Here is a 14,855-nt window from a genome sequence, read left to right on the forward strand (position 1 = left end):
GAAAATTATGTTCTTTGAGATATAAGCCCACCACGTGAGGGTACCATGAGACATCTACACCCTGGAGGAGGGCCGCCACTGCTGGCATCCCAATCTTGCACTTCCAGTCCCAAGAAGTGTTGTGAACTAAAAGCCGACTGTAAAGTGGGAAATGATGAAAATGAACACAAGTTTTCTTTAAAAACAACCAGTTTTTTTTTTTTTACAAATAGTTTATTGTCAAGTTGGTTTCCATGTAACACCCAGTGCTCATCCCCACAAGTGCCCTCCTCCATGCCCATCCCCTCCTCCCCCCCACACCCATGAGTACTCAGTTTGTTCTCAGCATTCTAGAGTCTCTCATGGTTTGCTTCTCTCCCTTTCCCCCACCATTTCCGCCCTTCTTCTCCCCCTTGTTCCTCAGTTAAGTTCCTCCTAATCCTCCTATACGTGCAAACATAAGATATTTGTCCTTCTCTGCCTGACTTATTTCGCTCAGCATAACACCCTCAAGGTCCATCCATGTTGCTACACATGGCCAGAAACAACCAGTTTTTAAGTGTTTGTGCAGAGGATGAATTGTACATTGTGGAAGCAGAGGCAATGAATTATGAAGGCAGTCCAGTTACATACCATTGGCAACTTTGAAAATGTTGGTACAGGCACTGGTTTCCCTTGGGGCTCTGAAATAACACCACCCGTGGTCTTATGGTTACATGTGGTTTGGGGTCTGTGTATATTAATGAACAGCACTTAGTAGCTGCAGAGGAAGATGCAGTCGTGTGAAAGCCTTAAGTATGTCTGGAAAGCGATCTGCTTCTGAAAATGGTACCAAGATTCCACAGAAAAAAAGTAAAACTTGAAGTTGATAAAGTTGATGATGATGATGGAGATTATTGATGATGATGATTTTGATAAAGAGGAAGCAAAGGAGAAGCTTCATTAAATAAGTGTATATGTAATACTGTGTGTAATACTCAAGCCAAAAATGCACAAAAATCAAACCAGAATGAAAAAGATGCAAAATCATTAACACTAAGATGAAAAGGTGAAGAATCTTCAAAAAAAACAGCAAAAAATTCCCAAGACACCAAAAGAACTTAGCACTGTAGAAGACATTTAAACAAACATGCAAGAAAATATGGGAAAAAAGTGGCTGTCTTCCTAACTTGGAAACCAAGCTCATCAATTATGTGGAAAGTTGCTTCTGGATGCCTGACCAGGGAGGCTATTCAAGGTCACTGGCAGTGAAGGAAGTCTCTTAAAGGAAATATTTTAAATAGGTTGTTAAAGTTTTCCATCTTATTTCACTTCTGTAACAGTTGATATATGACTGTCCTTTTTATAATGAAGAGTGTCAAATTTCGTTACCATGTCTGATAATTATTATCCAGATCCCATTGCCAAAAATGTGTTGTCCAAAGTGTCTGTTTAGTTTTTAAAAACAGAACTTTACCTTTGCTTGGTTTGAAATATGTGTGGAATGTTATAATAGCAGTGGTGGTCAGACAAATGGAAATGGGGAGACGAAAATATACATGTGAATGGCAGTGAGAAAGAATGAAATCTGACCACGTGTAGCAACATGGATGGACCTTGAGGGTGTTATCCTGAGCGAAATAAGTCAGGCAGAGAAGGACAAATATCATATGTTTGCACGTATAAGAGGATTAGGAGGAACTTAAGGAACGACCATGGGGGAGAAAAAGAGGGGAAATTGTGGGGGAGAGGGAGAGAGGCAAACCATGAGAGACTCTTGAATGCAGAGAACAAACTGAGGACTGATGGNTTGAAGTTTAAGTAACTTGCTCAATGGTGTGTGTGTGTGTGTGTGTGTATGTATTTGTCTGCATACACATATGCATGTGCGTGTGCATGTCTGTGAGAGAGGGAGAAAGAGAAATGGACTAATAATGTTCACCATACAGGAATATAATGGAGATTTCCTAAACTTTATGAGACTGAATCATAGGGAATGGATTTTGTTATACATCAAAAACAGGTCAGTTATTTCACATGGCTTGACTTTTATAGTAGGTGTGCAATAAATATTGAAAGGGAGACAGAAGGAAAGAGAAATAAAGAAGGTTAGAAAGAAAGAAAATGGACTATCGAAGCTATCGTAATTTTACTCAATATTTTCTTCTCTATGTACATACACATTTTACCTTGTCCAATCATCCAATTCACTAGTATAGGCAGTGACTTAACACAACAAAAACTAATTTGACTTAAGATATTTGAGCCCCTCCAGATGCCTTCTGAACTATGCAATATATATTTAAATGTGTAATGTCTGCTAGTATATTGTAATCTTTTGATAATGGTAGTCCATGTAGACTGCGTTTTGGGGACTAAGAAACACCTTTAAATCTATTTCTGTGGCTAGCTAACTCATTTTAAAAAGCAATATGTGTCCTTTAAAAAAAAATCCTAACCATACTGAAGTTTAAAATAGTTCTATATCAAGGAGAATGCATGTAAATATTAATTAGAACATAAATCAGACCACACCATGCATCCTGTTCTGCAGAATGTATTTCAAACTAACAAATATGCCATGGGTATCTTTCCATTGAATGCAGAGAGATCTGTTTCATCTCTTATTTTTTTAATATATAATGTCCCATAGTACGGGTGAGTCAAAGAAGCCTAAATCAGTCCTCTCTCACTTTTGGCTTTCATGAACAATGCATCTATGAACATTTTTAAGTGCATGTATATATGTGTTTATATATATATTTATGTATATACATATACACTCTGTTACGTAGGCACACACATATTGTTTTCATACATGGATAATTATTTACATATGATAAAGTCTTAGAGTTGGAAGTGCTTTAAATTTGGCTAAATATAACTAAATCATTCTCCAGACAGGTTAGGCTAATTTATGCTTTCTGCAGAAAAAGGATCTTTTCTCTATATGTTAAAAAAAAAACTTTATAAATCATCTCTGGAATATCTTCAAGTTTGATGTATGAAAAAACTTTTTAAATGTATTTATTACTTAATTTTTTCTCTACATCTTCTGTTCATGTTTTTTGCTTATCTTTCTGTTGGTTGTAAGGCATCTTTTTTTAAAATATATTTTTCTGTCAGTGTTTCCAAATAATGTTTACATTTTTGTTTTCCCTTAACTTTTTTTGTGTTGTCTTTTACTATGCCATTTTAAATTTTTATGTAGTAGAATCTGTCAATATTTTGTTTTAAGATTTATATCATGCACATACCTTTCCTCATATTTTCCAATACTTTATGTATATTTTTATATTTAAATCTTAGCTGTATGGAATTTATTTTGGTGAAGTGATGGAGCACTGGCTTATTACCTGATGACTGGAAGTTATCCCAACAACACTTACTGAATAATCCATCTTTCCCTTGTCTATTTGAAATATTTGCTTTCCTATATTTTGATCATCAGTGTGCCCTGGGTATATCTAAAGTTTCAAAAAATGTTTCCAGTGGTTATTCTAGTCTTGGATGTACAACATCTTGTTATAACTTTGGTTGTTTTATTATATGTTTTAATATCTTTTAAGACAAGTTGTTTTTCATTACTCTTTGTGTATGTATAATTTACCTTGCTGTACATAACATTTTATTTTTCTAGATGAATTTTTAAGTATTTGACACACTAAGGGAGTGTTTGGGTGGCTCAGTCAGTTAAGCCTCCTTCTTTTGATTTCTGTTCAGGTCATAATCTTGCAGTTTGTGAATTCAAGGGATAGCAGAGTCTTTCATTGAAGACTCTGCTTTGGATTCTCTCTCTCTCCTCCCCTAGCCTTGTCCCTCCCCAACTCAAGCCCTCTCTGTCTCTCTCAAAACAAATAAATCAATGTTAAATTTTTTTTTGATATATTGCAAATTCAAACACAGAGACAAACACACAGATGTGTACTCATTGGAATTTTCACTGAACATACACTGAATTTACTGATTGGTTTAGAGAGAACTAACATGATACAAAATGAAACATCTGTATTTCACCATTTATTTAAACTTTTTTCTTCCTTCGATAGTCTTGTAACTTTATTCATATAAATCTTGTACATTTTTAGTAAAGGCATTTTCAAGATTTATTTTTTTTGCTGTTGCTATTGTGAGTGGGATTTTTAAAAATTTCATTTTCTAAGCTTATTTATTTCTAAGCTTATAAAGGTAAGGTATTTCATATAATTAAAAAAAAATTTAACATCTATTTATTTTTGGGAGAGAGAGAGACAGAGCATGAGTAGAGAAGGGGCAGAGAGAGAGACACACACACAGAATCCAAAGAAGACTCCAAGCTCTGAGCTGTCAGCACAGAGCCTAGTGTGGGGCTTGAACTCATGAACCATGAGATCATGCACATTTAACCAACTGAGCTGCCCAGGTGGCCCACACATAACTGTATCTTAAACTTGACTTGGATGACAAGGCTTTTAGGATATGTAAATAGGATACATATCAGCTGGTAAGATGTGTTTATATGTGTTTGTCAAGGTACATAATCCATCAGCTCCTACTCTCTTACATTATTTTTAAAAATTTATTAGGCATTTATTACAACTTTCCATATACTTTTCCCTTTACTATTTTTAGGGAGTAGTAATCATATTTCTAATCAAATTTGGAATGTATCTCTATTGGTTACATTTCACGGATACTTTAATATGCTACTAAAACTGATTTGCTAATATTTTGCTTAGAATCTTGCATAGGTATTCATAAGTGGAAGATATTTGTAATTTTCTTTCTTGGTCTTGTCTTTTCTAAGTCTTCCTAATGGTACTGTTAGGATTATATAAGAAAGAATTAGAAATATTTCTCTCAGTATATAGCAGTCATTTCCAACCCTAGCTCTCCATTAGCATTTTTAGAACTATCAACATTTTAAAATTACTAGGGCCTGAGCCCCATCCCAGGTCATTTGCATGCAGTTGGGAGTATTAGTGATTTCAGTATAATGTAGTCTCAGTTTCTTCTCCTTTTGCCTTGTGTTGGCCATGGATGCCACCATGGCTCATTCTTTCTAACTGAGCAGAATAAAGGAGTCTGTGGATCTGAAGCCAAATCAAGCATCTTCCATCTTTTCCTGGAACAAAAGTAGAATTGGTCACTCAAGGTATTATCCATTTGGGAGTTTGATAAGGTGTGTATGACCCTTCTGTAAAGATAATAGTTAATGATACTAAAGTATTAGCACCTTGATGAGACAGCACATTCTGCTGAGCATCTGATTTTGAACTCTTGTTTTCCCCACCACCACTTTGTCCATAGATCCCATTTTTCCTGTGTTCCTTTACCAACTTCTGTCTTCTGTAGAGTGATGTTGGTCTTCCATGCTTAGAGTCTCCCCTCTCCACGATGACAAATTTGCTGTCCTCCAAAACGTCCTTTTTCACTGTCCTTACATTGTTTCCCTATTTATATTATAAATGTCCCTCTTCTGCCAGCTGTGACTGTGCTGTATTGTTCATTGTGCCTCAGAATTCATCTCTCAAGTGCAACCTTCCCACCCAGTTATTGCTCTCTGCTGCTAAGTTCCAGGCTCTCAATGGATGCCCCTAGGTTTTTGGATGGTTTTGGAAAAACCAATCCCTTGGGTAACTTTCGCGATGTTTTTCATTCTTGCAAAAGCACTTTCATCTGCTTAACAGCTGACTTCACATTCTCTTTGAAAAATCATAGCCAAATAAAGTCAAGTGTTCTTAACAGCTCTGTTATCCTCTGTCACACTGCAGGATACAAATCTCTAGGACCATCCACCCATTGGTGTGTTCACCTACCCACATGCTCTAATGTTCTCTACCAAATTCACATCCTGTTTTTCTCACTCTGAATTTCATTACTGCTTGCCACTCAGAGAGTCCATGAAAACCAGTGTTGTATTCTCAACCACTTCACTGACAATGTGATTTCTCTCTGTCCTGATTCACTTTCTCTATACTTTCTCATACTAAGACTTGCAATTTCCCAACCCTGTGTACCTTGTGCAAGGATTTGTATAAAACCCATTCCCCATTCCTACACATAACTCATTAATTTTCAACTCTATATAAGAAGTTCTGTTTATCTGAGTTTTTTATCATCTGGTAACTACCACTCTTCTACCTCTCTCCTCATTTAATTAAATATTTTAGCTTCTCAATTATTACCTACATTCATGCCAAGCCCCACTACCACTCCATGTGTTACTTCATCACAGAACCCACTCTTTCCATTTGACCTCTTAAACAATGACCTTTATTTCAGACTAATCACTCTCATCAATGACTGCACATTGAAATTGTCTGTCTCGTGTAACAGATAGACAGTTCTATTATTTTATATTTAGGCATTCTATTTAACTTCCTGTCCTTTCACTTCTCTACTGAATTACATCTTTTCTTCAATTATTTGCCTTATTTCTTCATATCAGATGCATAAGCAAGTCCTATTGGTCATGTTTCCAAAAACTTACCCTGCATCCAAACACCTCTCACTACTTTTACCACTATCATAGTCATTCTGGCCGCCATTTTATTATACCTGGACCTCTGCAGTAGTCTACTATTTGGACACCAGCTTGACTTTCGCTCCTCTGCTTTTCTTAGAGACTAAATCAGATGCTATCACAACCTTCTTATATCCCTCCATTGGCTTCCTGTTGCAAATAGGATAATATATATACTCTTCGAGAGCCCTGTACAATCTGTTCTCTACTGACCTCTTAGATCCTATTTCTTATCACTCCCCTTTAATCACTGTACTCCAGTTACATGGATCTTTCTATCTCCTGCCTTTGAAAAGACTAAGCTTAGTCCAGCCTCAGGCTTTTGTACTATTTTTTTTTCTTTCTGCCTGAAATTTCTCTCAGATCTTTGCTTGGCTGCCTCTTTTGCATTATTTAGATTTTAGCTCAAATGAGTTCTTCTCAGAGGGTTCTGTTAAAATACTCACTAACCACTCTTTCCAGCAAGTAGTTTTTGTTTCCTACATAGTTATAGTCCTATGAAAACATGTTTTTCTCTTGTTTACATATTTAGTTTACACATTTATCTCTGTGTCTCCCACTACATCATGAGGTCCATGAGTCTAAGAATTTTTTTCTGCCTTTTCTGTCACAGTCTCCTCAGCCTTAGAAGAATCCCCAAAATGTAGAACATTCACATTAAATAACTGCTTTAAAAAACAACAACAAAGCATAGGAGAGAAAAACTTCTTTAACCCCAACCTTTGCTCTCCCTCTTTACTTCATTCCCATATGCATTTTAGGCTTCGGGGCTCTTTATTTTACTCCTGTCCCAAATGGGGTTCTTTGAAATATGACTGTATTTGCGCCCACGTGGCAAATTCCCAAGATTAGTCCAGGGTCTTGTTATCTCCTGCCTGCACTTCACCTGCAAAGCCCTGCTGGCGAAGACCATGTGGCTGCACACGTCCCGCTCTGTGTTCCTGCCACTGAACTGTCATCAGTGCCTTGCATCTCTGTCTCCTTCTTTTCATTCTTTTCACTTGCTATGAGGGAGGAGGCACCCTCTCTTCTGTGTGAGGATAATACCTTCACTCTTCTCAGGATCTCATTTCCTCCAGACTCCTCAGAGCCCTGCACTATTATGTATCTCCTTTCTTGGAATCAGTTACTCCCTCTCTACTTGATATTCTTCATAAGCATTTGAGCTTGCTTACATTTCTATCATCACGCATCCCTGCATTTTCAGAACTGAACTGCTGTCTCTTTCCACCTTCTACCTATGCTTCCCCATCTTGCACACAGCTGGTCTCCCACAGCACCACGTTGATCATCTAGTTCCCCATATATGAGAAAATAAAAACAAAACAAAACAAAAACCTTTGATATGTCTTCATCTATTGCATGAGACCCAAATCCTTTGTTCTGGCCTCTATTTACTGTGTACTTACATCCTTTCTTCCTTCCTTTCTTTATCCCTCTTTCTGTGCCTAACATTTTCCTTCCTTCTGTCCATTTATTCAGTACTTAAGTGCCTATCATGAAGTTAATACTCAAATTTGAAATTAATTTATCTAGTACTAATAGATACATTCTCTTGGCAAAAAAAAAGTCAAACACTACAATTAAGACTGATAACCTGTTTGGTCACTCCCTTTAAGCTATTCTCTTAAGTATTAATTATTATCAGTTAGTATGGATCCTTTCAAATACCTATACACTTACAGAAATTATATAGTATGATATGTTTTTATTTTTATCGTATTTTTAAAAATTTTTGTAATGTTTATTTTTTTTGAAAGACAGAGACAGAGGGCAAGCAAGGAAGGGGGAGAGAGAGACACACATACAGAATCTGAAGCAGGCTCCAGGCTCCCAGCGTCAGCACAGAGCCCACAGGGCTTGATGTGGGGCTCAAACCCATGAACTGTGAGATCATGACCTGTGCTGAAGTTGGACGCTTAACCAACTGAGCCACCCAGGCACCTTTATTTTTTTAATTCTTACGTGAATTGAATTTTTATGCAAGAATTTTCAGCAGCTTGTTCTTTGCACTAAACAGTAGATCTTGGAGAGTTGGAATACTGGTGTACATATAAATCTAATGATTTCAACAGCTACATATTAAACACTGTAATATTTATTTATTCATTAGCTTAGCCTATTTAGCTGTTCTTCCATTAGCAGACATTTGGGTTATTTTTCTTTATTATTTATTAACTTGCTTATTTTGCTGCTTATTTTCATAACAAAGTAAACATTTTTACTTCTAGTTCTGGACATGTCTCATGGTTTTCTAGGGTAGATATGTAAATGTATAATTTCAGTGACACTGGGTGTACAGAATTTGAAATTTGCAGACACTACCAAATTGTCTTCCACATTGCCTATATTAATTTATATTTTTACCATCACAATATGAGAATTGACTATTTTTATAAATTCTTATTTGCCAAAATTTGTTTTCATAAACTTGTATATTTGACATTCTGATAGATACAACACACAAAGGAAAGATGTCTTTTGTAGAAGTTTTTCATATTTGTGTTACTGGAAAAGTTGAATATCTTTGCATATTTTATTGATGATTTTTATTCATACTCTGTAATCCATTTATGTTCTTTCCTTTTTGAAATTGAACAATTTTGTTCATAAGAATTTTACTTTTTTAAATCTGTTATAGATACTGAAAATACATTCAACTCTCTTTCACTTAAGTTTTAGCTGTATTGTTTTATCCGTCACATTTATTTACATTTTCTAATACGGATATTGCTTCTGAATTTTAAATCTTTGTTTATTCTTAAAGGTAAACATGTATTTTTTCTATAATTTCCTTTAATTCTCACTTTGAGGATTTTTGGTGTGTGTGCATGTGTATGCATTTTAGAAGGTTTGATCATCAATTTACTTGTGGACAATTATTTTTGTGTATATTTTACCAGTTATATTAAAGTGTAATTGACACTTCCATTGTGTAACTTTAAACTATACAGGTGATGATTTGATACACATATACCTTGTAAAAATGATTACTACAATAAGGTCAGTGAATATATCCATCATCTTATATAATTATATTTTTCATAGTGACAACAATTTAAGATCTATTCTCTTAGTAACTTCTAAGTATATAATACAGTAATTGTGAACTATAGTCATCATGTTGTACATTAGATCCCCAGAGTTTATTCATCTTATTATTGGAATTTCATCCCTTTTGACCAATATCTTCCCATTTATTCACCTGCTAGCCCCTGGCAACCAGAGTTTTATTTTCTGTTTCCTATGAGTTCTGCTCTTTGTTTTTGTCTGTCTCACTTATTTTGCTTAATATTCTAGTCTCATGGTCCATCTCACAGTTTTTTCAAATGGTTTGATTTCCTTCTTTTTTATAGCTGATTAATATTCCATTATATTTATCTCTTTACATCTGTTTATACTTCATATTTCTTAATTCAGCTCATCCACTGATGCAATCTTTTTGCAATTGAGTTCTATGAGTTTTTTACATGTTTTCAGTATTAACCTTTTACCTGACACACAGTTTGCAAATAGTTTCTTTTACTTCACAGGTTACTCTTCATTTTGTTGATTGTTTATTTTCTTGTGTAGAAGCTTCTTGGTTTTATGTAGTCCCATTTGTTTACTTTTGCTTTTGTTGTCTGTGCTTTTGGTGCCATATCCAAACAATTATCAAGGAGATTTTTCTCTATGTTTTCTTCTAGTTTTAAATTTAAATCCTTAATCTATCTCATGTTAATTTTTGTGCCTGGTATGAGATAGGAGTCCAATTTTGTTCCTTAGTATGGGGATATCCAGTTTCCCAACATCATTTATTGAAAATATCCTTTCCCTATGAGCACTGGGTGTTATATGGAAACCAACCTGACCGTAGACTATTTGTAAAAAATAAATAAATAAAACGTACTTTGTAAAAATAAATTTAAAAAATTAAAAAAAAGAAAATATCCTTTCCCCGATTAAGTATTCTTGGTTTTCTTGTTAAATATTAGTGACCATATGTGTGTGGGTATATTTATGGACTCTTGAATTCTGTTCTGTTGGTCTATGTGTCCTTTTCTATGCCAATACTGTACTGTGCTGGTTGGATTAGTATAGTTTTATAATATAGTTTGAAATCAAGAATCGTACTGTTCCCAGCTTTGTTCTTCTTTCTCTAGATTATTTTGACTATTCAGGATCTTTTGTAGCTCCATACAAATTTTAGGATTATTTTAGGTGAAAAATGACATTGGGATTTTAATAGGGATTGCACTGAATTTATAAATTACTTTGGGTAGTATGTAAAATTTAAAAATTTTAAATCTTCTGATCCATGGACATGGGATTCCTCTCCTTATCTATGTCTTTAATTTTTTCATCATTGTCTTATAGATTCATTGTAAAGATATTTCACCTCCTTCATTAAATTCATTCCTAATAAGTATTTTATGGTTTTAATACCACTGTATTTTTCTCTCTCTCTTTCAGATAGTTTGTTGTTAGTGTATAGTAATGAAACTGAGATTTTATAATCCTGCAAATTTACTGACTTCATTTATTGTTGTAATAGTTTTACAGTGGAGTCCTTAGTATTATCTTTGGGTAAGATCACATCATATGCAATCAGAGACAGTTTTACTCTTTTCCTATTTGAATGCCTATTATTTCTTGTTATTGTCCAGTTGCTCTGGCTAGGACTTCCAATACTATGTTGAATGGGAGAGATAAAAGTGGGCACCCATGATTTGTTCCTGATTTTAGAGGAAAATTTTCAACTTGTCACTCTTTTTTTTTTTTTAAAATATTTTTTATTTATTTCTAGGAGAGAGAGAGAGACAGCGTGAGCAGGGGAGGGTCAGAGAGAGAGGGAGTCACAGACTGAAATAGGCTCCAGGCTCTGAGCCGGCAGTCAGCACAGAGCCCGATGCGGGGCTCGAACCCACGAACCGCGAGATCATGACCTAAGCGAAAGTCGGACGCTTAACCGACTAAGCCACCCAGGCGCCCCTCAACTTGTCACTCTTGAGTACATTGTTAGTTGTGGGTTTTATTACACTGAAGTATGTTCCTTCTCTACCCAGTTTGTTGAGAGTTTTTGTCATGAAAGGATTTTAAATTTTGTCAAAAATTTTTTTCTGCATCTCTTGAGAGAATGGTATTATTTTTAACCCTCATTCTATTAATGTCATGTTTATTGATTAGTGTTTGTTGAACCGTTTTTGAATCCCAATAATAAATCCCACTTGATTATGATGTATAATCTTTGTATTGTGCTATTGAATTCAGGTCACTAGTATTTGTTAAGAATTTTTGCATTTATATTCATCAGGGATATTGGCCTGTAGGTTTCTTGGTTTGTAGATTCTTAAATGGCTTTGATATTAGGGTAATGTTGGCCTTGTAAAATGAAGTTAGAAGTGTTTCATCCTCTTCAATATTTTGGAAGAATTTAAGGAGGATTGGCGTGATTTTAACTGTTTGGTAGAATTCACCATGAAACCATCTGTTCTTGGGGTTTTCTTGTTGGGATGTTTTTGAAAACTGCTTCATTCTCCTTAGTTGTTATTGATCTGTTCATATTTTATACTTCCTTAAGATTCAGTCTTGAAGGTTGTATGTGTCTAGGAATTTATCCATTTCTTTTAGGCTTGTTGATCATAATTATTCATGGTAACATCTTGTAATTCTTTGTATTTCTGCCATGTCAGCTGTGATATCTCCTCTTTCATTTCTAATTTTATCTATTGAGTCCTCTCCTTTCTTTTCTTCATTGGTCTAGCCAATGGTTAGTCAATTTTGTTTATTTCTTCAAAAACAAAACAAAACAAAAGAAAAAAACGAAAAGAACCCAACTCTTTGTTTTATTGATTTTTTTCTGTTGTCTCTTTAGTGTCTTCATTTATTTCTTCTCTAATCTCTATTATATCCTTCCTTCTGCAACCTTAGGACTTATATTTTTTCCTATATCTTTCCTTCTGCAACCTTGAGACATATTTTTTCCTATATCTTAACATATAAATCTAAGGTTATTTATTTCAGATCTTCCTTTTTTCTAAATGTAGGTGTTTATTATTGTTAAGTGATTGTGATAAATGATCCCTGGGAGGGGCTTGAGTTGACTCTAGGCCCTTCAGGATCTCTGGGATTGCAGATGGGATTGTTTCCTCTGGGTTCCTGGGTTGGCAGGTCTCCTGTCAGACTTTGGTCATGAGGGGGCTAGGACCAAGTAAAGAACCCTTTCAGGATCTTCAGTGACACAGGTTTCTGTACTAACAGGACTCTTCACAGACTGTGGCTGAGATAGTCTGGAGCCCAGACTCTGGTCCTTCCAGAGTCTATGATCTGACTGAATTTAGCAGCTTTACCTCCAGGGGCTCCAAGACTGTGGCCAATAGGAGCTAAAACTCATTCATGGACTGATTCAGGGTCTAAAGCTATGACCAAATCTTGAGTGTCTTTTACCCAGCACACACATGGGTGAAGTAACTCCTCCTGGGTCCCTTGGCATGTGGTGCTAGTGGTAGGTCCAAGACAAATGAGGCTGTACCCAAGTCCTTAGGGATATAGAACTGTTTCTGAGGATGTAGCTGGGAATTTACTTGGCATGTCAGCCACCTGGGGGCAAACCTGCCTTCTCAAAAATGGTTCTCTTCAGTCTTGACTTGCACTGGGTTCCACAATCTCCTCTACCTGGCTCCCTAAACCACAGGAAGGCATTTTCATCTGTGGGTGATTGCTACATTACTATTGCTCATAGGGTATGCAAGAGGGGGACATCTTGTTTGGCCACCTTGCTTATATCCCTCTATTTTTGTGTATTTTTATGTATGATATGTGAAAAACATTAAAGCTTATATTCATTTTCCAAACAGATATCTTATTGTTTCAATATCATTAATAGAAATCTATATTTATGAATTTTCTATTTATTGGTATTCAAGGTCACACTTAAAAACAGACCCCAAAAAAAAGCATTCAAAGAGAAACAGTGTTAATAGAAATGGTATAATTATCATGTTTGCTTTCTGGAATATGTTTCCTCTGTTTTTTTTCTTCCTTCCATGTCTCTCTCCCATTCCCCCTACAAAGAAGGTTTTGATAGATAAATTAGGTAACTGTTATTTGCATGACTGAATTGTTTGTGTTGATACTCAGTGATTGCATATTTATGTCAACACTTTCCAACTATGTTCCATTTGTAAAATTTGAAATCACAGGCTCCATCCCAGCTTCAGGAGATAACAGATGAAATATGAGACAAAGAAATGGGGAGGATGTCATGCTGATTGCTTTCTGGAAGACTCAATTTGTAAGCTAGTGAGAAACCATATCTTTCCCAGTTGACCTTTCTTGTTGCACTTTCTGTAGTCTTTCTTTTCTAACACAAAAATTATCATGGGGATTTGTGGAAGATTGTTTGATTCTGGGAACCACATGTGTTACTTCTTGTAATTTATAGCAGCTCTCCACAAATAATTTATTACTGCTTGTTGTTAAATGCCCTGTGAAATATCTACCAGTCCATACTCTCACAAAAATATGGAGACGTTTTCTCCATATGCAGATTCTTTCTTTTTTTTTGTTTTTGTTTTTTTTTTAATAGTTTATTGTCAAATTAGTTTCCACATAACACTCAGTGCTCATCCCCACAAGTGTCCTCCTCCATGCCCATCCCCCCCTCCCCCCACATCCATCAGTTCTCAGTTTTTGTCAGCATTCTTTCTTAATTACATTTATTCCTGGTGCTGGGATATTCCCAACAGTGATGTCAAAAAGAATGATATCAGCCCTCCCCTGTGTTCTAGGTTCCTCCCAGCTCCAATAACATCTTTCTATTCTATTACCTGCTGTTAAATGAATTATTAGCCATCTGCTACTGGCTTAGTACTGTGATTTAAGTATTATACTAGGCGGGTACAAGGGGTAAGAAGATAGATGTAACATTCTCTTTCTCAGTGTGCCAGTTAATTTGCTTGACATATTACACCTTGTAAGTTCCTATATCTGTCAATACATCCTCTCTACCCCCAACCTAGCCTGCAAGTCTGAGGTGTGTTGTTGATTTTAAATCCTTTCCCCTTCCATGGCTCCATATAGCGTCTAGGATGGGCAAATAGTTTGTAATTTACACATAGATTCAGATAGATAATGGTTACTGACTGTGCTAGGAAATAATTGAGACCATGCATTTGCTACTCAGAACTCCTCCAATAGGAAAGATTTGGTGACTAGTGGTTTGGTTTCTATTTTTGTTATCTTTTTCCAGGGTCATATTAAAAATACTGATTCTCATAAGACATTTTTCCTTTTCTATGGGATGCATTTATTTAGCCCTAACAAATTTAGGTCATGTTTTTAAAATCTTCATTAAAAGCAAGTTCACTAATGAATTTATTGCATGTCAGTATTAGAACCTAAGGACACTTGA

The 14,855-nt window shown here is 35.5% G+C and overlaps 1 pseudogene; it reads left to right on the top strand.

Moving 5' to 3' along the window:
• The first annotated feature begins 45 nt into the window (after window positions 1-45).
• LOC144244323 (nucleophosmin-like) lies at window positions 46-1,102 on the top strand (annotated as a pseudogene).
• Window positions 1,103-14,855: the final 13,753 nt, after the last annotated feature.

Source organism: Crocuta crocuta, unplaced genomic scaffold (genome assembly GCF_008692635.1).
Source record: "Crocuta crocuta isolate KB4526 unplaced genomic scaffold, BGI_CrCroc_1.0 scaffold18, whole genome shotgun sequence".
Taxonomy (NCBI): Eukaryota; Metazoa; Chordata; class Mammalia; order Carnivora; family Hyaenidae; genus Crocuta; species Crocuta crocuta.